Below are 24296 nucleotides of genomic sequence, written 5' to 3' on the forward strand. Positions count from 1 at the left end.
CATTGTAGTTGCGTATTTAATGTGGCGCTGCACTCTGATGTTGTAGGAGAAAACATTCATTAAAAGTCTATTTAATTAAGTAGAACGTGTTGTCTATATTTATTTAAAGTTGCGAATTTTGGTGTGACGTCACATTTCTCAACCCCCCTCGTCATAAATGTCTGACCCCCCCCCCCCCAGGTGCGTGACGTCATTTATGGACGGCCCCCCCAGTTAATATAGGGAGCACTCAAGCGGGCCTGCAGTTGCCTTTGGATGATTCGCAATCGATCGAGCCTTCCTGCGGAAGCTCCCGAGCACGCGGTGCGAAACGTCGGACGTCGCCGCCGCCGTCGTCGTGCCGAACAGCAAGAAAACAGCGGTTCGACCAAAAAAGTTAAATCATGGAGAGAGAGACGTCTTAGATTAATGGTATCGGGAGGGGGGGAGGTGTCCCACCAACCTAGCTGGTTGTTTTGTTTTCACACTCTCCTTAGTGTCGTCATCAGCAGTGCGACCATCATCACTGTCATTATCACTGTCATGACTATCATCATCATCACTGTCATCATCATCACTATCATCATCATCACTATCATCATCACTGTCATCATCATCATCACTGTCATCATCACTATCATCATCATGTCATCATCATCACTATCATCACTATCATCATAATCACTGCCATCATCATCACTATCATCATCACTATCATCATCATCACTGTCATCATCATCACTATCATCATCACTATCATCATCATCACTGCCATCATCATCACTGTCATCATCACTATCATCATCACTGTCATCATCATCACTGTCATCATCATCACTGTCATCATCATCACGTCGTAATCACCCATGAAAGCCTGTAACAGACTGTAGAGGCAAGTGCTGTTAGCGAGCAGCACCTATGAAGGCCGGCACGGCACACGAGGGGGTGGATGGCCAGCACCACTCCCCAGTGCTGATGTTTTACACACTGCACCAGGTACTCATTTAAGGCTGAGTCGACTTAGGGGGGCCTGAACAGGTTCAAATAATCGCCACTGCTATTGGTCGTGAGCGCAGATCACGACACTAACGTTCCTTACGTAAACCATCAGTGGCATCATCAGCAGGCATGCGAATCATCATCATTAACAATGCAGCATCGCACCTCCAATTAGCACGGTTGGCTACGTACGGTGCGAAAGAAGTTCAACGTACACAATCGTCACCATCACCTGCCGTTGCGACATGATTCGAGGAGAGTATTCTCATATCAACGGTAAACAAAAACGAATCACAACGGGTGTGAACAACACACGAACAACCACCATCAGCCAAAAGATCCACAAACAATAAGCACAAACCTGTCAACCCCTTATCAGTGCCCTACCTTATTACAGACCAATTCAGACCCTTATTGGTCACCCCGTGCCCCTATGAATCTCAACGTTCATCCTACAAAGTCCCACCACAAGGGAGAAACACAAATAGACCAAGCATTATTTTTGTTGCCCGAATTGAAACGTCTGTACGCCTTGTGGACCTGGAAACTCAAATTTCCCTGTACAAGAATACAAGTAAACCGTATGGGTTGACACGCTATGATATTCTTACCCAGAATGCGTGCGCGTGTGTGTGCCTCCTTTGAGCCAAGACAAAGGCACACACTTAGCCAGAAATTGGCCCAAAAATATTCACGAGCGAAATGGGGACGCGTCCCAAAGTACGTCTGCCTGGAGGAGACGGAGCGATGGAATCGGGTCGCGGTGCTGGTGGCTAATTGCGTCGCAGGATCGCGAGGCGCCTTGGGAAGGCTCTCATCCAGCAGTGGATTGACCATAGGTGATGGTAATAGGAACGATGATGATGATGGTAATAATGAAGGACCCATAAAATACTACCCCACTCGAAAAGAGAGCCTTGGGATTCGTAAAAAAAGCTTTCCCGGATGAACACACAACTCGTGACGCTGTGAGAATTACAATAATAATTATTAGTTGTATCGAGTTGCGGTACGAGTGCTCGTACCATTAAGACCTTTCAATTATCTCGCAATGTAAATGTGTCGAGTCAGCGTGCTGCGTGTGTGCGGTTTTTTTTCCCCCTTTCGTTACGGGCGGCTCGCCGAGCTAAGGTTAAAAAAAACCCCACGTGGATGCGGAACGGGCAGGAGCCGTGGCATCGCATCGTTGAATTAACAGCTTTTGGAAATTGGCATCGCGAACGCCGGCAAAGGGGCTGACGCAGCGAGGGAGGGGGCATCCCATCGTGTCTCGTGCCAGCCGTGCGGCGTTCCCCGTGCGTCTCTTCTCGTGCCTCGGGAACTCTCGCGCCGCGGATTGCGGCGTCGCGCAGAGCGAGGGCGGACTCGAGCTACGTCTGCCCTTCCAAGAATGCGCTTTCTATAGATAGATATATTATCCCGTTATGTAACTGGAGCAAATGGAAACGTTGGTGTGTCCTCGCCGAGGAAAAAAAGCGGCGAGTGACCTTGCAAGATGACGACGCTGCTCCTGCTGCTGCTGCTGCGTTCATTCTCTACGCTGATCCCCCCAATCGAAGTGCCAGTGGCACTTTGGTCGTCATCACCGTCGCCACCGTCACCGCGGTTTCTCTCCCCCCCCCACCCCCCGCGAGTTTTTTTGTGGCCGCTCCGCTCAGATTCGCTCGCTCGCTGGAACCGAGCGAGCGCGCGGCCGCACGCACCGAAGAGAAACGGCACGAGGTCAGCCGTGCGGGCGGCGCGTCTGGTGACAATGTTTTTTTGGTGAGATCATTCGTGGGTGTTTTTCTGCTCTCGTAATCTGTGGGTGGGTGTGTGTGGGTGTGTGTGGGTGTGTGTGTGTGGGTGTGTGTGGGTGTGTGTGTGTGGGTGTGTGTGGGTGGGTGTGTGTGTGGGTGTGTGTGTAAAAAAATGTGGGGAATCACCAGTTCCTGAAGGAAGCTCCCGGCACGAGGAGTGAAACGTCGGGACTTTACCAACAACGACAACAACAATGATAACAATGATGACGACGACAACAACACGCGCACATAGCGACATCGCCTCTTTAGCGTCGGACAGCTGTTTCTTTCCTTGCTGGCAAACTCCTCAAAACCTCCAACATCCGTCTATCTCCAACATCCGTCTATCAAAACCAGCTCAAGCCTCCAGTACACCACGTGACTCCTGCGTGGCCCCACCCCCACTCTGATAGCCCTCCCCTCTCCCCGCCCGCTGTGAAAACACACTCCCCTCCTCCGTGCAGCAGCAGCAGCAGCAAAGTCATGCCTCTGGTGCAGCCTCTCCCTCTCCTCTGTGCTCCCGTTTCTCCGCTCCATCCCCTTCCTCGTATTCCCCATCCTCTCTCTCTCTCTGCGCTCTCCCGTGCCTTTCTCTTTTCCCCATTCCTTCCATCCTCGACTCCCCTGCCCGTGCTGTAGCCACAGAAACGCTCTTTTATCGCCGAGCTCAATATGAAGAGTTCATTAAAATTCCGATCAATGCACCCGCATGGCAAGACAGTGATATTGTTAAACCGTGCATGATTAGGTGCGCTCTTCAGGGTCCTGGTGGTGGCCATAACACTAAAACATAATTATTTACCCCGGCAAACCACACTGAGTTTTAGCGTTCATTTTCAGTTTTAACATTCGTTGGGACCCCCCGACCCGCCCTTGGCTTCAGCCTCACGCGGTTGAACACTGCAGTAGTGTCCTTGGGAGACTCCTGCAGCTGAGGCGACGGAGGCCTTGTGGAACAGCACCAACTCTAAAAGAGCCGGCCGGACGTCGTGCCAGAGGGGTTCCACGCTAGGAACATTGTGGGGTCCGGTGGCAAGGGTCGTGATCTGTTTACAGGGACGCGTCCACTTACAAACATTCAACTTATTAACTTTCAGGGATACGAACAAACCCGTCCGTGTGTCCAGTTGGCCGTCCGGACCGAGAGTTGTGAGTTCAACCTCCGCGCAATAGATGACGGTGGTGGCATCTACATCTGTAAAAACGTGAAGAACCAGTGGCATCTACATCTGTAGAACGTGAAGAACCAGTGGCATCTACATCTGTAGAACGTGAAGAACCAGTGGCATCTACATCTGTAGAACGTGAAGAACCAGTGGCATCTACATCTGTAGAACGTGAAGAACCAGTGGCATCTACATCTGCAGAACGTGAATAACCAGTGGCATCTACATCTGCAGAACGTGAAGAACCAGTCGCATCTACATCTGCAGAACGTGAAGAACCAGTGGCATCTACATCTGTAGAACGTGAAGAACCAGTGGCATCTAATCTGCAGAACGTGAATAACCAGTGGCATCTACATCTGCAGAACGTGAAGAACCAGTGGCATCTACATCTGCAGAACGTGAAGAACCAGTGGCATCTACATCTGTAGAACGTGAAGAACCAGTGGCATCTAATCTGCAGAACGTGAAGAACCAGTGGCATCTACAGGAGATTATACAACGTTTAAAGCCATTCCCCGTGTTTAGTGTACATGCCGTAGGCCATGTTTGGAATTGACAGGAGTAAAGTTGGACTTACGAACAAATCGACTTATGAACAGAACTCGGGAACCTAACCCTTCCGTGAGTATACAGAGTCCCTGTATAGGGGTTACCGGTCTCCCTGTGCTCAGCCTCCCGGTTCCCGCCCTCTGGCCCAATCTTTTTTTACACACCGCCACCAGCTGCTCGTGTAAGGCTGTGTCGACCTGCTCTGTCTCTTCCCATTCTTCCCTTCTCTCCTTTTTTTCTGTCGCTTTCCAAGATCGTAACTTGAAATGTCAAAAGGTCATTTCCGGCTGACCTCCCGCTCAAAGCCCCCCCCCCCCCATTCCCGTGGCGCAGGGACCAAGGCGATCTGTAGCAGAACTCACCGTTAGAAGTGCGCGCAAAGTGGTACGCATTTTAGCAACCCCCATCGTATGGATCCAAATTTGTCAAAATCTAAAATACATTTGGACTACAAAGACAACAGACTGCAGGGGCAAGTGCTCATAGCGAGTAGCACCGATGAAGGCCGGCACGTCACACGAGGGGGTGGGTGGCCAGCACCACGCTCGACCGCCTTTGTCTCCCTCCTGACGATGTTTACTACACACCGCACCAGGTACTCATTCGAGGCTGAGTCGACCTAGGGGAGGAGGCACAGGACCGGTTCAGATCATCGTCTCTGTTGTCGGCCGTGAGCGGGAATCGAACCCAGGTCAGCGGGTTCGTAGCGCAGCGCGCTACCCGCTACACTACCGCGTAGCGGCTATCACCTACCGCCAGTAGACGACTGCCCTAATAGTCGACTGGTGGTAGACTGGCCTTGGTACCCTTGGGAGGTCTCACCTGGTGATGACAAAGTGAGCGGACTCGACACACCGGCCGTGCCAGTCACTGAAGTCCGACCGACGCCTTCAATCGCCCTGCCTACCGAAGATGGAAGTGGCCAGCCCGGTCGCACGAGCATTCATCATCAGTCTCGCTTTGCTGCTCTTCAGATTCCCTTCAACGGCAACGTTGGAGGCCGCGAGACGCATCCGCGGCAGGCCGAGGGCGGTACAAATCGGGGAGGGGGGGGGGTGGTGGTGCTCTGCAGGCACCTCGGGTTTTGACCTTGGCTCGCGACTATGCAATTGTACCACCCCCAACCCCACACACCATGGGTTAACAGCAATGGCCCTGGACGGATGAACGTGCGTGTGTGAGAGCAAGAGGTCGCGCGCGCGTGCGTGTGCGTGTGTGTGCGCGTGCGTGTGTGTGTGCCCGCGCGTGTGCGCGTACGCGCGCGTGTGCGTGTGTGCGCGCGTGTGCGTGGGGAGGGGTGGCGTTAGCGCGTTGCACTACGAATATGTCGACCCGAGTTCTACTCCCGCTCACGGCCAACACCAGCGACGATTATCTGGGCCTCATATAGGTCGACTCAGCCCGAAATTAGTACCTGGTGCGGTGTGATCGCCACCGGGGAGACAAAGGCGGCTGGGGGCGGCGCAGGCCACCCACCCCCCTCGTGTGCCGTGCCGGCCTTCATAGGTGCTCGCTAACCGCTGCGTGGCTGCTGCTGATTTTTATTAGCGGTTCCTGCTGGCGTTTCTGAGTCGTCCTCTCTCTCTGAGTCGTCCTCTCTCTCTCTGAGTCGTCCTCTCTCTCTCTGAGTCGTCCTCTCTCTCTGAGTCGTCCTCTCTCTCTGAGTCGTCCTCTCTCTCTGAGTCGTCCTCTCTCTCTCTGAGTCGTCCTCTCTCTGAGTCGTCCTCTCGCTCTCTGAGTCGTCCTCTCTCTCTGAGTCGTCCTCTCTCTCTGAGTCGTCCTCTCTCCCTGAGTCGTCCTCTCTCTGAGTCGTCCCCTCTCTCTGAGTCGTCCTCTCTCTCTGAGTCCTCTCTCTGAGTCGTCTTTCTTGAGTCCTCTCTGAGTCGTCCTCTCTCTCTCTGAGTCGTCCTCTCTCTCTGAGTCGTCCTCTTTGTGCCCCCCCCCCCCCCCCCACCTCTGCGAGTAGTGAAGAGCGGATACCGTACAGCGGAGGCAATGCAGTGTTACAAATCGACATCATTACTCGGCAATCACTGTCCCCACTGCAGCAGCCTCGAGTAAGAAAAATAGTTGTGAGACTCGGTAGGCCCTTGGTAAACAACAACAATAATTATGTCACCGAGATGTTTAGAACACCACAGAGCCGGGATGGGGTGTCTGTTGAACAGAACTATTTATTGTTCACGAGCAGAGCGACAATGACAATGATTATTATTTAGTGCGCGTGATGGTGTCACTGGGGTTTGTCGGTTCAATTTAAGATCTATTGATTCCCGTGCTCGTTGCTGGGTTATAGCGCCACGCAAGCGATCCCGTGGGTGACGGGCGGCGGCTGTTGGGTCACACGGAGATTCGCACTGCGTGATGCACTGTGTGATGCCTGTGTGATGCACTGTCTGATGCCTGTGTGATGCACTGTGTGATGCCCTGTGTGATGCACTGTGTGATGCCCTGTGTGATGCCCTGTGTGATGCACTGTGTGATGCCCTGTGTGATGCCCTGTGTGATGCACTGTGTGATGCCCTGTGTGATGCCTTGTGTGATGCACTGTGTGATGCACTGTGTGATGCCCTGTGTGATGCACTCTGTGATGCCCTGTGTGATGCACTGTGTGATGCCTGTGTGATGTCCTGTGTGATGCCTGTGTGATGCACTGTGTGATGCCCTGTGTGATGCACTGTGTGATGCCCTGTGTGATGCACTCTGTGATGCACTGTGTGATGCCCTGTGTGATGCCCTGTGTGATGCATGTGTGATGCCTGTGTGATGCCCTGTGTGATGCCCTGTGTGATGCACTGTGTGATGCCCTGTGTGATGCACTGTGTGATGCCATGTGTGATGCACTGTGTGATGCCTGTGTGATGCCCTGTGTGATGCACTGTGTGATGCCCTGTGTGATGCATTGTGTGATGCCCTGTGTGATGCACTGTGTGATGCACTGTGTGATGCCCTGTGTGATGCACTCTGTGATGCCCTGTGTGATGCACTGTGTGATGCCTGTGTGATGTCCTGTGTGATGCCTGTGTGATGCACTGTGTGATGCCCTGTGTGATGCACTGTGTGATGCCCTGTGTGATGCACTCTGTGATGCACAGTGTGATGCCTTGTGTGATGCCCTGTGTGATGCATGTGTGATGCCTGTGTGATGCCCTGTGTGATGCCCTGTGTGATGCACTGTGTGATGCCCTGTGTGATGCACTGTCTGATGCCATGTGTGATGCACTGTGTGATGCCTGTGTGATGCCCTGTGTGATGCACTGTGTGATGCCCTGTGTGATGCATTGTGTGATGCCCTGTGTGATGCCCTGTGTGATGCACTGTGTGATGCCCTGTGTGATGCACTGTGTGATGCACTGTGTGATGCCTTGTGTGATGCCCTGTGTGATGCACTGTGTGATGCCCTGTGTGATGCCCTGTGTGATGCCTTGTGTGATGCCCTGTGTGATGCCCTGTGTGATGCCTGTGTGATGCCCTGTGTGATGCACTGTGATGCCCTGTGTGATGCACTGTGTGATGCCTGTGTGATGCCCTGTGTGATGCACTGTGTGATGCCCTGCGTGATGCACTGTGTGATGCCTGTGTGATGCCCTGTGCGATGCCCTGTGTGATGCACTGTGTGATGCACTGTGTGATGCCTGTGTGATGCCCTGTGTGATGCACTGTGTGATGCCCTGTGTGATGCATTGTGTGATGCCCTGTGTGATGCACTGTGTGATGCACTGTGTGATGCACTCTGTGATGCACTGTGTGATGCCTTGTGTGATGCACTGTGTGATGCCCTGTGTGATGCACTGTGTGATGCACTGTGATGCCCTGTGTGATGCCCTGTGTGATGCCCTGTGTGATGCCTTGTGTGATGCACTGTGTGATGCCTTGTGTGATGCACTGTGTGATGCCTTGTGTGATGCCCTGTGTGATGCACTGTGTGATGCCCTGCGTGATGCACTCTGTGATGCACTGTGTGATGCCTTGTGTGATGCACTGTGTGATGCCCTGTGTGATGCCCTGTGTGATGCCTTGTGTGATGCACTGTGTGATGCCCTGTGTGATGCACTGTGTGATGCCTGTGTGATGCCCTGTGTGATGCACTGTGTGATGCACTGTGTGATGCACTCTGTGATGCACTGTGTGATGCCCTGTGTGATGCCTTGTGTGATGCACTGTGTGATGCCTTGTGTGATGCACTGTGTGATGCCTTGTGTGATGCCCTGTGTGATGCCCTGTGTGATTCCCTGTGTGATGCACTGTGTGATGCCCTGTGTGATGCCCTGTGTGATGCACTGTGTGATGCATGTATGATGCACTGTGTGATGCCTGTGTGATGCCCTGCGTGATGCACTGTGTGATGCACTGTGTGATGCCTGTGTGATGCCCTGTGTGATGCCCTGTGTGATGCACTGTGTGATGCCCTGTGTGATGCCCTGTGTGATGCACTGTGTGATGCATGTATGATGCACTGTGTGATGCCTGTGTGATGCACTGTGTGATGCACTGTGTGATGCCCTGTGTGATGCACTGTGTGATGCCCTGTGTGATGCACTGTGTGATGCCCTGTGTGATGCACTGTGTGATGCACTGTGATGCCCTGTGTGATGCCTTGTGTGATGCACTGTGTGATGCCTTGTGTGATGCACTGTGTGATGCCCTGTGTGATGCCCTGTGTGATGCACTGTGTGATGCCCTGTGTGATGCCCTGTGTGATGCCCTGTGTGATGCCCTGTGTGATGCACTGTGTGATGCACTGTGTGATGCCCTGTGTGATGCACTGTGTGATGCCCTGTGTGATGCCCTGTGTGATGCACTGTGTGATGCACTGTGTGATGCCCTGTGTGATGCCCTGTGTGATGCCCTGTGTGATGCCTGTGTGATGCACTGTGTGATGCCCTGTGTGATGCACTGTGTGATGCACTGTGTGATGCCCTGTGTGATGCCCTGTGTGATGCACTGTGTGATGCCCTGTGTGATGCACTGTGTTATGCACTGTGTGATGCCCTGTGTGATGAACTGTGTGATGCCCTGTGTGATGCACTGTGTGATGCACTGTGTGATGCACTCTGTGATGCACTGTGTGATGCCTTGTGTGATGCACTGTGTGATGCCCTGTGTGATGCACTGTGTGATGCACTGTGATGCCCTGTGTGATGCCCTGTGTGATGCCCTGTGTGATGCCTTGTGTGATGCACTGTGTGATGCACTGTGTTATGCACTGTGTGATGCCCTGTGTGATGCACTGTGTGATGCCTTGTGTGATGCACTGTGTGATGCACTGTGTGATGCCCTGTGTGATGCCTTGTGTGATGCCCTGTGCGATGCACTGTGTGATGCCTGTGTGATGCACTGTGTGATGCACTGTGTGATGCCTTGTGTGATGCCCTGTGTGATGCCCTGTGTGATGCACTGTGTGATGCCCTGTGTGATGCCCTGTGTGATGCCCTGTGTGATGCCCTGTGTGATGCACTGTGTGATGCCCTGTGTGATGCCTGTGTGATGCCCTGTGTGATGCCCTGTGTGATGCCCTGTGTGATGCACTGTGTGATGCCCTGTGTGATGCACTGTGTGATGCCCTGTGTGATGCCCATCTCTCAAGGGATGCTCAAGGTGGTGCCTTTGGAGAGGCAGTAGGGAAGGGAGGTTTGCGAAATCGTCTGTGTGGCGGAGTGGTGCCGCCTTTCGCGTGCCTGGTGCGTCTCCAGCCTCCTCTGGCTTCCTCCCACCAGACTGCGTGTGCACACCACGTGTGGAGACTAAGGCTGCGTCTAAAGACTAAAGCTAAACTTTTTTTTTACTTTGCCAGGTAAGGCCCCTCTGAGCTACGTAGCTCTTTTTCAGAAGCGACCTGGCTATCACGAATGATAGCTCAAGGAAGTGGCTTATCATGATGAAATGTATTACAGTGTGAAGACCACGTGTACACACTAAGACCACGTGCACACACACAGACCACGTGTACACACTAAGACCACGTGTACACACTAAGACAACGTGTACACACTAAGATCATGTGTAAACACTAAGACCACGTGTACACACACAGACCACGTGTACACACAGACCACGTGTAAACACTAAGACCACGTGTACACGCATAGACCACATGTACACACACAGACCACGTGTACACACTAAGACAACGTGTACACGCACAGACCACGTGTACACACAGACCACGTGTACACACTACGACAACGTGTACACGCACAGACCACGTGTACACACTAAGACCACGTGTACACACAAAGACCACGTGTACACACACAGACCACGTGTACACACTAAGACCACGTGTACACACAAAGACCACGTGTACACACAAAGACCACGTGTACACACACAGACCACGTGTACACACACAGATCACGTGTACACACTAAGACCACGTGTACACACACAGACCACGTGTACACACACAGACAACGTGTACACACTAAGACCACGTGTACACGCACAGACCACGTGTACACACACAGATCACGTGTACACACTAAGACCACGTGTACACACACAGACCACGTGTACACACACAGACCACGTGTACACACTACGCGCTCAGCGTGGAGGCGGCCAAGCGATCTCGAGCGTGACCCTCGACAAGGCGAGTGGCGAGAGTCGCTGAGACTTCGTGAGGCTGTCACAATGAAACGGTGGCAATGCAACGATGTTCAGTGCCAACAATGAAGGCCTTCTCCCACGTCGTGACGGCCATCGTGGTGTTTGACCATACTTCACCACGCTGGTCACTGCAGGTTGATGCACCCGCCACCGACTTTAGCCGAGGCCGAGGATCGTACTCGAGTGGCCCGATTCATAGCCCGACGCGCTAATCACAGCGCCACCACTCCACCACCTTCCTAAGCTGAACATCGTGACGACGGCGAAACGACTTCCACTACAGAGAGACTCTAGAGGGTATTTGGCCTACTCTTCCAGGATGTGGTTGTACGCATTTATGCTGATTCGGCGATGGCGGGGGCGGGGGGGATTGAAACTCGCACCGTCGTTTCAACTTCCGCGACGAAAGATCGAATAGAGCCGACAACCGCTACGCCCACTCCGTTGGCTTTTCATCCTATTCACGACGACGATGATGATGATAATCGATGAAAAATCGTGACAATGTCATCCCAATTTGGATGCAAAATCTGCAGAACCAATGGTTAAATCTGACTTGGCCGGCCACCCATGACAGCTCAAGGAGCTTGGCAGAATTATTTGCTTTTCGTTGCAGATATACGCCGCCTTATTTATTTATTAACCTACCTACAACATACAGTCGCGCATTTAATTAATTATTATTTTACAGCACGTACTATGCAAAACCAGCCCCTACCTCCATCCCATGTCTGGTGTGCGCGTGGACAGCGCCGGTAAATGTGCTGTGGCAATCCCCTTTCTCTCCCCCCCCCCACCCAGCGAGGCATTGGTGGTAGGTCACCACAATTATGTAACAGCCGCTGGGCTGCGCTGGGCTGGTTGCGTGTGTGGGTTTCCATCAGCGGGATTTAAAAATATCGCCGTGCTGCATGGCAGGAAGGGGTGGGGGGCGTTGTGTAAAGCCTTTGTCGGCTTGCACGGTCACCACGGAATCGTGCGGCTTTGTGCGGCTCGCGTCCAAACCTCTGCACACTCACGGGGGGTTATTACTTCTGAATGGTGGGCTGTACTAAAATAGAATGTGCGTTTCGCGAGACAAATTTACGCATTTTAAAAATATATATAAATAAAAGCATTATTCTTCGGTGATTCGCTGAAGCGGTTATGGATGGCATGTCATCTCGATGTTAAGATGTCATTTAAAAAAATCCAAATCCGGGCGATACGTTGAGAAGACTACGAATTGATTGGGGGGGGGGGGGGACGTCCTCACAGGACATCGTATCAGTTTATCATTTCGATATCGATAAGACATTTGATATATATATGTAGGGAGATGTGAGCAGAGGGGTGCAGACAATACGGATATTATATTAATTGGCTTACGTCAATTAGTTTATGTTTACTAAGGATTTGAATTCACGTCATCACAGTTGTATGAATCCAGGGTCCCCTTGAGCTACTTGGGGCTTGGTTTGCTTGTGCCGTGCCGGGAGCAGAGCAAGGTTTTCACATCGAACCTCGGACACTCAGCCAGGTGATGATATTCAAATGGGCCAACAAATCGTGATCGTGTTTTGTGAGCACAATTAATGAATGTACGATATAGGTAATTGAGTCGACTGGCAGTCGATTGTCTTATTGTGGGGTGAAGTATGTTGGTACTCCCACCTCTGCCAAGACATCTGCACCAGCGTGGCAGCGGAGGTCAAATGCCAGTGATTTTCACTGTCCACACGTGTAGCCGACATAGGCTCTTGGGACAAGTGCTGTGAGCGAGCAGGCGTAGCGCACCTATAAGGGGGGCGGTGTGGCGCAACAGCCACCTTTGTCTCCCCAGTGGCGATGGTCACACCGCACCAGGTACTCATTTTAGGCTGGGTCGACCTCGAGGATGCCCAGGACCTCACACAAAACAAAGTTCCCCGTGTAGCCTTAACAGACTGCAGGGGCAAGTGCTGTTAGCGAGCACCTATGAAGGCCGGAACGGCACATGAGGGGGTGGGTGGCCAACATCATGCCCGGCCGCCTTTGTCTCCCGAGTGGAGATGTTTACACACCGCACTAGGTACTCATTTGAGGCTGAGTCGACCTAGGGGAGGCCCAGTACCGGTTCAAATAAGCGTCAGTGGTGTTGGCCGTGAGCGGGAATCGAACCCGTGTGGCCGGGTTTGTAGTGCAGCGCGCTAACCACGACTCTACCGTTCCACACACACAGGCACAGGCACATATCCACACATGCATATGCACGTGTGTGCACACTCACAGATTATACGCTCTTGGCCAGACCATGAATAATAGGAAAACACTGCAATAAGCATTTAGTGACTGCACAGATCAATTGGTGGAAGTCAATGGAGAGTAATTGGATAGAAGATGCCAATTATTGTTTTTAAACGAATTCTTCCAAACTACAAACAGAGATGTTTCCACAATGAAGATGTTTTGTTGGGAAACCCACGGCGACCAGGGGGCGTGGGGGACAGAGGGGTAGAGCTGGGAGGAATTTAAGGTGGAAAGTTAAAGACAAAGGCGCAGCCCTGCAATTGCCGGCTCACTCCACTGCTAGCGGAAACACCGACCACAGACAGCTCTCTCTCCCGAAGGTACTTGGCCTACTCTTCCACGCTGGCCGGACCTCTTAGGAGAACGTGTTTGTACGCGCGCAATGGTTTGTTCTGGGATGGCATCAAGTTGTCTCAACGAGTATTTACCACCAATGGCTACGCACACTTTACCCCACCATCCGCGACGTGGCCTGGTCGATTGCGCTTTCGTGTCCATTCACACCGCTGCAGGGTGGGACAGAGGCGGCCGAGGAGATGGGTGGTGGTTTTTTTTTGTGTGTGCAACTGCCGCATCGGGAAATCGGATCGAAGTTGATCGAAAACTTGCGGAGTGAAAGTCCGAGCGCGTTGACGTGTCGCGCCACGGCAGAATCGCCGAGAATCGGAACGTTATAATAGCGGAGGAATCCGATGAGCTATAAAGCTCTTTTGTTAGAGCAACAGATGTCCAGTAGAAAGTCGCAAAGCGGAGTGGCTGTGTGTGCTGCACAAGTGGAAGGATCTATACCCTCGACGAGACGGGAGTCGCAGCTAAAGTCACTTTTACTTCCGTCGAAATATAAAACGCCGCAAAGTGTAAAAGCGAGAATGCAAATTAAAGCCGCTTTTAGCGAAAAAGGTTCAAGTCGACACACACGCACGCACACGTCTATAAAAACAACAGATACCTCACTGTCGGGCACAAACTCTGTTAGCGAGCACCTGTTAAGGATGGCGCCGTGGTGTGGGCAGCGCCACCCTTGCCCGCCTTTGTCTCCACAGCGCACCGGGGTACTAATGTTAGGGCTGAGCCGACCTAGGGGAGCCCCCCCCCTCCCCGCCGGACCGGTTCAGATATAATCGCCGGCGATGTTGACCGCGAAAGTGACGCAGTGCGCTAACCACTGCGCCACCGCTCCCCGACACGCACGCGCGTTCGCAGACAGACCATGCTCACACACGCGCGCGATATGAAATCAACTTAAAATGCTTTGTTGTTGTTGTTGTAAGCAAATGAACAAATGTCCGTTTGCTTATTTGCATCCCATTTGCGTAATCGGGCATGGAATGCGGTCTAGAGCGGCTTTAACCCCTTCCTACCACGTCGCCAATGCACCAATGAAGCAAGCGACTTAGTCACCCCTCCTCAAGTCAGCTCAACAGGCAGAGCTTCTCGTACAGCTTCTTTCATGACGCCTCAAAGCGCTTTATTAACGAGATATACAATGCACATCGTGTTGTATATACAAGGTGTAACGTGCTTGTCCTGCACACGTACATACTCTCCTGCATACAACAATTGTGTAGCTGCCGCTTTCGTGAACTTGTGGCGAGATGGTACCGTTGATGCCCCTTCCCCCGAGGGCTCGTTTGATCGGCAGCTCCGCGTGCGGCGGGGTGAAGTGTCGGGCTACTCGCACAGCTCTTCCAAGGCGTTTGTCCAGCGTGGAAGAGTAGGCCAACTATCACGTGCTTGGGCGCCGGCGGATTCTCTGAAACCTGCCTCGATCCGAGGGCCTTTCGCCTGCACAGGCACTGTGCACAGCATTCCTGAAGAAGGCCGATCGGCCGAAACGTCGGGGGCTTTCTGCTCTCCCCCTTTGCGGTGCGCGCAGTGCGACCCTGCGGGGTTACCGCGGGCAGCGAGCACCCCGAACCTGCGAGCCGGAAGTTCGATCCCATCTCCGGGCGCGGCAGTTCCAATAGCGGGGAGGGGAGAGGGGAGGGAGGGGGGTGGGGGGTGGGGGGAGGGGGTGGGGGGTGGGGGGAGTTTCTTAAACCACTCGGCCCGCCAGCCCAACACCCAGCGGTGCACGGCGCAGGAGGAGCCGGCGGGGGGGGGGGCACCTCGCCACTGAGCACGTGACGCGGGGGCTCTTCACGAAATCTTCAGGGAGGGTGGTGGGGACAGGGGGGGGGGCACTGTCGCCGATAATGACGTCACCAGTGTGTGAGGACCGCCACACATTTGAAACCACCGTTGGGTTTGTGACAGCACCACGACAATGGGGGTGGTGGTGCTGGTGTCTTCACCATCTGTGTATTTATATTCTTCGTTCTTTCGGTAAAGTCACGTAGCTCGCTTTCTGTCTGAAATCCTGCGGCCTTTCACTGGAAAAACCACCTCTGCGGTACAAAATTCTACTCACCTGGTATCGACAATCACGGGTATTTCCCTGTCCCCAGACGACCTGCTTGTCAGTTTTGATGTAGTTTCCTTATTCACCAAAGTTCCTGTATCTGAGACCATCGCAATCATTGAAGACATGGTTCATCAAGCACTAAACACTGAGGTACCCCCCCTGGTGAGACACTGCTTAACCAATACATACTTCACCTGGAATGGAACTTTCTACAAACAAACTGAGGGCACCCCAATGGGCTCCCCCCTATCTCCAGTTGTAGCCAACATTTTCATGGATAAATTTGAGACTGACGCCATCCAGACTGCCACTCTGCGCCCAACCTTATGGAAGAGGTACGTGGATGACACTTTCGTCATCTGGCCACATGGCCGGTCTGGTCTAGACCAATTCCTCGATCACATCAATTCCATACACCCAGCCATCAGATTTACCATGGAAGTCGAAAAAGGTGGCAAGCTACCTTTTTTGGATGTCCTAATAAAAAGAGACCTGATGGTTCAATGAGCCACTCTGTCTACAGGAAAGCTACCCATACGGATGCTTACCTGAAACCGGATTCCCACCACCATCCATCCCAGAAGAATTCCCTCATCAAGACTCAATGCATCTCCGACCAGGAACACATTGCCAGTGAACTCAAGCACGTACACCAAGCTCTTAAGGCTAATGGTTACTCCGACTACACAATCCGCAAAGCTATCACTCCAACCATGAAGAAGGACCCTCTTGAGGAGCCATTCAAAACCATCACTTTACCCTACATTGCGGGGATCACAAAAAGATGTCCAAAATCTTGAATGAACACAAGTTCCAGGTCCGATTCAACACATTACATAAAATCCGTGATCTGGTTCCGTCTGTAAAAGATGTGATTCCGGACATACAGTACCCTGGCGTCTACAAACTAAGTTGCCTCTGTGGTCGTAGTCACATTGGAGAAACCAAACGACATGTCTCGGACCGCATCCGTGAACACAAAGCAGACCTAAAACACGGTAGGACCAACACCTCAGCCGTGGCAGATCACTGTTATAATTTAGTAGGCTCGCATGACATTGACTTCTCCAAGACAGAGGTTCTCTGCAAGCCATCTGGCTTCCATGAGAGATTCGTTCATGAGGCTATCCACATATACAAACACAGAGACAATTTCAACCGAGAAGATGGATTCTGGCTTAGCAATCATTGGAAGGATTTGATAAACCATTTCGGGTCTTAATTGATTGTTCACGTTTACGGTGACTTTCAGACCGCATCCATTATTTTCGTCTCCCCCCTCCTCTATTCCGAACATAGATGGACTCGTCCATCTGAATAACTGCCAAATCTCTCTCCGTGGTGCTAACGTTAAAAAAACGCCACTTTTTTCAAATTTTCTTGCTGTGGTTTTCGCACCTGATGATGATTGCTTGTGTTGCAGTCGAAACGTCGTGAGAATTGTATTGTTTTATATTTTTATTATTTTATTGTTTGCATTCTACGTGACTTTACCGAAAGAACCAAGAATATGAATCCCTGCAGTCACGAAAGCTTTAACTCGAAACTAATCTGTGTATTGTCGGGCGGTGCGCACTAAAGGTCACCCAGCGGCCCGTGGGGCCTTGCAAGTGAAGTAGCCGGTGTAGCCGGTCGGCCCTGTCCCTCTTGCACCACAGGCGACTTGAGATGGTTGATTGGGTTTGATTGACACGGTGATGATGATGGTGCTGCTGCTGCTGATCGTCTCATCCAAACTGTGTTCAACCACCACACCGCAGGTCACAGCAACTCATCCACTCACAGTCCCACTAACCTATTCACCCACCCATTCACTCACCCACCTATACACTCACTCACCCACTCATTCACTCACCCACCCATTCACTCACCCACCCACCCATTCACTAACCCGTTCACCCACTCACCCACCTATTGAATCACCCACCCATTCACTCATCCACCCATTCACCCACTCACCACACCGCAAGTCACTTCGCCTCCTTCTGCGTCTTCCCCTCGCTCTGCTCCACTCTTGTAACTCCTTCCCATCGTCATCGCCGTCTCGTTTCTCAAGTAATTTCTAAGGAATGATCTTCTTTATTGCTCGAGAAAAGCGAGAATGTGTTTCAACCTACCTCAGTTCAAGGTTTCAGCCATTATGCCTTCAATAGTGCCGTTTGTTACTGGCTGTGTGGCGTTTCGGACATTGGGCTCTCTGCTCAAGTAACCGGGACAACATTTTTGAAGATTTCCAATTTGCGTGGTGGTATTAATAAATATTAATTGAGGTGGCCATGACAATTAGTATTAGTCTCAGCCATGACACATATACTGCGTGTACAGTATACAAAGACACTCATACTTTTTTCATCACATTTTAAAATTATTAATCCGGATGTTTAAGATCCCTTGGCAATGTTTAAGCCATTAAGGCTTTGTTCGTTTGTGGTGCAGTTTACAAATTGGACTAAATTTGATAGAAACCCACATCCCCAGTGTGAGCTGGAAAACCTGATAAGGACCACCCTCTGTACAAAGTACGAACGTTGTACAACAACACCGCAGTCGGCAAAGCAAGGCAAAGGGGCAGCCGTGAAATTCCCTGCTCTCGGCAATACCATTTACCTCCGTAAATAAGTTAACGATAAACTTTTGGCGAGATGCGATGGACTGTACTACTCCTACTGCGCACACGCAGTTGAGATGGCGGGGCAATTAGCCATGGGCACGCCGCCACCTCGATTGTGTCACTCCACGTTGCTGTGTCACTCCGCTCATCCACGCAGCTGAAGAGAGCAGTTCGGTGTCGACCTCTCAAAAGCCGCGTTATAACGGGAGCACGTTCCACGTTATAACGGAGCACGTTCCACGTTATAACGGAGCACGTTCCACGTTATAACGGAGCACGTTCCACGTTATAACGAGAGCGTGTTCCACGTTATAACGGACCACGTTCCACGTTATAACGGGAGCACGTTCCACGTTATAACGGAGCACGTTCCACGTTATAACGGGAGCACGTTCCACGTTATAACGGACCACGTTCCACGTTATAACGGGAGCACGTTCCACGTTATAACGGAGCACGTTCCACGTTATAACGGAGCACGTTCCACGTTATAACGAGAGCGTGTTCCACGTTATAACGGACCACGTTCCACGTTATAACGGGAGCACGTTCCACGTTATAACGGAGCACGTTCCACGTTATAACGGGAGCACGTTCCACGTTATAACGGACCACGTTCCACGTTATAACGGGAGCACGTTCCACGTTATAACGGACCACGTTCCACGTTATAACGGACCACGTTCCACGTTATAACGGAGCACGTTCCACGTTATAACGGAGCACGTTCCACGTTATAACGGAGCACGTTCCACGTTATAACGAGAGCGTGTTCCACGTTATAACGGACCACGTTCCACGTTATAACGGGAGCACGTTCCACGTTATAACGGAGCACGTTCCACGTTATAACGGGAGCACGTTCCACGTTATAACGGACCACGTTCCACGTTATAACGGGAGCACGTTCCACGTTATAACGGACCACGTTCCACGTTATAACGGACCACGTTCCACGTTATAACGGAGCACGTTCCGCGTTATAACGGAGCACGTTCCACGTTATAACGGACCACGTTCCGCGTTATAACGGAGCACGTTCCACGTTATAACGGACCACGTTCCACGTTATAACGGAGCACGTTCCACGTTATAACGGAGCACGTTCCGCGTTATAACGGAGCACGTTCCACGTTATAACGGAGCACGTTCCACGTTATAACGGAGCACGTTCCACGTTATAATGGGAGCGTGTTCCGCGTTATAACGGAGCACGTTCCACGTTATAATGGGAGCGTGTTCCGCGTTATAACGGGAGCACGTTCCACGTTATAACGGGAGCACGTTCCGTGTTATAACGGGAGCACGTTCCACGGTATAACGGGAGCAAGTTCCACGTTATAACGGGAGCGTGTTCCACGTTATAACGGAGCACGTTCCACGTTATAACGAGAGCGCGTTCCGCGTTATAACGGGAGCGCGTTCCACGTTATAACGGAGCACGTTCCGCGTTATAACGGGAGCGCGTTCCGCGTTATAACGGGAGCACGTTCCACGTTATAACAGGAGCGCGTTCCACGTTATAACGGAGCACGTTCCACGTTATAACGGAGCACGTTCCACGTTATAACGGGAGCGCGTTCCGCGTTATAACGGGAGCACGTTCCACGTTATAACGGGAGCAAGTTCCACGTTATAACGGGAGTGCGTTCCACGTTATAACGGGAGTGCGTTCCACGTTGTAACGGGAGCGAATTCTACGTTATAACGGGAGTGCGTTCCACGTTATAACGGGAGCGTTATAATGGGGCGCGTTCCGCGTTGTGCGAACACGTCTCTCGTTTAAGAACCGCGTTAGAGTGAAAACTCGTTGTGTGAACACGCGCGTTAAGCGAGCACTTTCCGGTATTCGCTGAAAGCCTGAGGCGGGGCCAGCGCTGCTCACGCTCGGCCTTGTGTGATCGTCGGTTACCATGGCAGCACACGCAGAGGTCCCTGGACAGAGGAAAAAAAAAACATGACCACGACTTTTCTTAAATTATATTTTAAAAAATTGTATTTTAATTCCAGTAACAGATGGATCCCCGACGTTAAACGAGGTTCTGCATCATCGCGCGCAATTTCTTCCTCCGAGAATTCTCATCACCTGCCGCCGCAAAACACAGCGAATCCATCCCGTGAAAAATCGGGCTAGAGTAATAATAATTACATCTTTTTTTTTTGTCTTGCAATGAACATTTTCGTCCGCTGCCTGCCTCTCCAACCAATGATTAAAAGGACCGTGATTGTGCATGAGGTATTCATGCACTCTAAAGATGCATTCGGTGAAGTGGCGAGCACATCAATGTTGCAAGAAGGCAATTAGACAATTGGAAATCCTTAAGTACATCGCCGAAGAAAGTATGAATGTGCGAGACGTACACACTCTACTCCATGTGCCATAGCCCATTAAGACTGCACGGGCTCAAGATCCGTGTACTGGGCAAAGACTTGGGTCTGTATGCACGAGTGGAGTGGTGGTGCAGCGGTTAGCGCTACGCTACGCTACGAAGCCGTCGAGCCGAGTTCGGTTCCCGCTCACGGCCAACACCGGTGACGATTATCTGAACCGATCGCGTGGGCCTCCCCTAGGTCGACTCAGCCTCAAATGAGTACCTGCTACGATGTGTGAACATCGCCACTGGGGAGACAAAGGCGGTCGGGCGTGGTGTTCTGCCTCCCAACCCTCGTGTGCCGTGCCGGCCTTCATAGGTGCTCGCTAACAGCACTTGCACCAAAAGCCTGTTCAAGCCATACGGGCACCTTTATCATGTATGCACGTATACGCATTATCATTCTTTCAAAGTGCGTGTAACAACATTTAGGCAATATCAGCTGCTGTGTGTTCAACTGTCATTATTTTCAAACATTTGTAGAGAGGTGGAACAAAAAATAAACCCCCAAGATTGTGAAACTTCCCCAGGTCGCAAACTACGATTAGCACGTTTGGCTACGTACCGTTCGAAAGAAGTTCAACATACACACGTGCATACGTACACACACGGGGTAAGGCAGGGCAGCGGTCCCCCACATGTTAAAATTCTTTTTTTTACAGAGCCCTCCAATAATAATAATACGAGAATGATGAAAAATTAGAATACGTTTTACCCTTTCTGTCAATAACATAGGTGTTAAGATGTTTAAACATCAAATAGATACATTTTGCAAGGCATCAAGTCGACATTAACCACACGTAATTGTGGCAAAAACATGCAAACAAACAGTTGCGTGATAATAACGCGCGCATTGTCTTTGAAACGGATTGGCCTCCACCGGTGTCAGACCAGAGAACGCCAAAAGGAGTACAATCTATTCTTATTTTACATCATTTTGGATACTGAACTGGCCTAAAAAAGGTCCCCTAGAAATAATAGTGGAATGACAAAACATTTAATGTATTATCTCCGGTAAATATCAGTAAAATATAAAGGTTCAGGGTCTCACGTAGATGGACAGGTGAGTCGGGGTGGGCAGTCGCCCCCCACACCACCCCCCTGCGTTCACCAGCCAGCCGCCGTGCGGTCTTCCCCAGCGTCACGTCGGTTTGACCATACTTCACCGCGCTGGTCGGCGTGGCTCGAGCGAGATCCTCCGTGCTTTGTCGCCCAGCCAGAAATTCGGACAAATCTCACCGGGAACAGACTTCCCGCGACGATTGAACCGAACGCCGACAAAGAGAAAGTTAATAATAATTATGATGATGATGATGAAAGAGAACGTTGTTTTTCCCCCGCCACATGGAAGATTTGACGACTCCCTTGCACTTTGTGAGCGCCACGTTCATCGCACGAGATGGGATGATGACGAACTTGCTCAACGCACGGTTGTCAAACACCCTTCAAACAAAATTCGCGACGGAATTTTTACGATTCGTATATATGCTCATGATAAAATGTTCTTTGGGTTCGATCGCTGTAAGTGTTAATGTGTCGTGACCCTCCACCACCCGACATAGCCAATAAGGTTTGTGTACGTAAACAAACGCGCCAATTAGTTTCCTACTTCAGGCAATGGGTGCAGTAACTAATGGGCGCGTTATGTTCACGTGACAACCCTTACTGGCTCTGTCGGGTGGTGGAGGGTTACGACACGTTTATATTTACGCGATCTAACCCAAACACCTTTATCATGAATAATGTTGGTCGCGAAAGCCCACGTGTTTCGTATATACGTTTCGTTCTTTTTTAGGAGCGGATAGAGAAAATGGAATAATTGTACGTTACTTGGCGGGCTAAAAAGCAGCCTTTATGGATATGCAAACTAATGTGTGTAAACTGTCATACTCTGCCAAAGGATGGGTGTTGTAATCTGTCATGTAAAGTCGGCCATTCGTTAGCGTGTATGTGACTAATGTGTTATGTGTCAAATATGTTATGCATGTATGTGTCCTCATGTGTAAAGTTTATTTAGTTTAACCAGGTCAGAACTCAGGATGAGTCAAGAGTGACCTGGAGCATTAGTTTCCCGGCAGGAGGCGATGATTGCTGCTCTATGCCACGGTGGCTAGGAGATGTTAACTACCTCGCCTGGTATACAGGAAGTCGTGGATTCGATCCCGACCCTGACGCCTGTTGCTGCTGTATATTTGGAGTCTGCGTGGCTCTCTCTCATCATCATCACGGTGGCCAGGAGATGTTAACTACCTCGCCTGGTGTACAGGAGGCCGTGGGTTCGATCCTGACCCTGACGCCTGCTGCTGTATATTTGGAGTATGCGTGTGTCTCTCATCATCATCATCACGGTGGCTAGGAGATGTTAACTACCTCGCCTGGTGTACAGGAGGTCGTGGGCTCCATCCCGACCCTGACGCCTGCTGCTGCTGTATATTTGGAGTCTGCGGGTCTCCCTCTCCCCGTGGTCGCGTGGATTTTTCTCAGGGTCCTCCCGGTCCCCCCCCCCCCCCCCCAATTAATAAACACGTTGAAAGTAATTTGGCTGCTGTAAATTTCCACACGATGGTAAAAGCCGCTTCGTTGAGCTATCATTTGCGGCCAGGTCACTGCTGGGAAAAACATGTCACGTGGCTCGGTGGGCTTTACCTGGAAAAATAAACACAGTTTACTGTGCGTGTGTGTGTTTTGGAAAATGTGGACTCTGACGCTGACACACAATGGCTTAATCTTGCGGATCACGTCATAGGGAATCTTTAATGTCCACTGGGAGTGAAGCAGCCAGCCCGTCGTAGCATTATTGTGGTTATTGTAATCTAAGAAAACATGATTAATTATAGCGGCGTCTTTCATGCAAATTGCATCTCACAATCGCCGAACAGGAACCACAAACCAAGCTGGAAGGCTGCCGGGCGGTGAGCAGGAGCCGCAGAACAATCGCTCTGCACTTCTCTACATATTAAGATGTTTTCGGCCAATTTCGTGAGTGCTTATTATGCACGTGGGAGGAAACGGGAGCATCCGTGCGAGGAGGAAATCGTCGCGTGATCGACCAACCCTCGCCTCCACAGTGCTGGGTTACAGGGGGTGGCCCAGGGCCCTCGTCATGTACACCGCAGTACTAATGGGGGGGGGGGGGGTTTCGCTGGATTCGAACCTGCGAACCCCGAACATTGAGGTGTGCGTGTCCTCGCCAATGTACGGGTGACGCACCTCACAAGAGTGTAATTTGCTTAATGCGTGTATCCGTCATGCAAATGCCATTTATCAAGCCGTGCAACATGTGTGTCATTTTGATTTAAAGCTTTCGTGACTGCAGTAATTCATATTCTTAGCTCTTTCGGTAAAGTCACGTTGAAGGGAAATAATAAAATAATAATATATATATATATAAAACAGGTGAGTCGGTTTGCATGTTTGCAAACCGACTCACCTGATGACGACCGTTTGTGTTATGGTCGAAACGTCGTGAGAAATTTTATTGTTTTATATATACTTTATTATTTTATTGTTTCCCTTCAACGTGACTTTACCGAAAGAGCTAAGAATATGTGTGTC

This window comes from Petromyzon marinus, chromosome 51, assembly GCF_048934315.1.
Source record: "Petromyzon marinus isolate PM22_M1 ecotype Great Lakes invasive population chromosome 51, UKy_Petmar_22M1.pri1.0, whole genome shotgun sequence".
Taxonomy (NCBI): domain Eukaryota; kingdom Metazoa; phylum Chordata; class Hyperoartia; order Petromyzontiformes; family Petromyzontidae; genus Petromyzon; species Petromyzon marinus.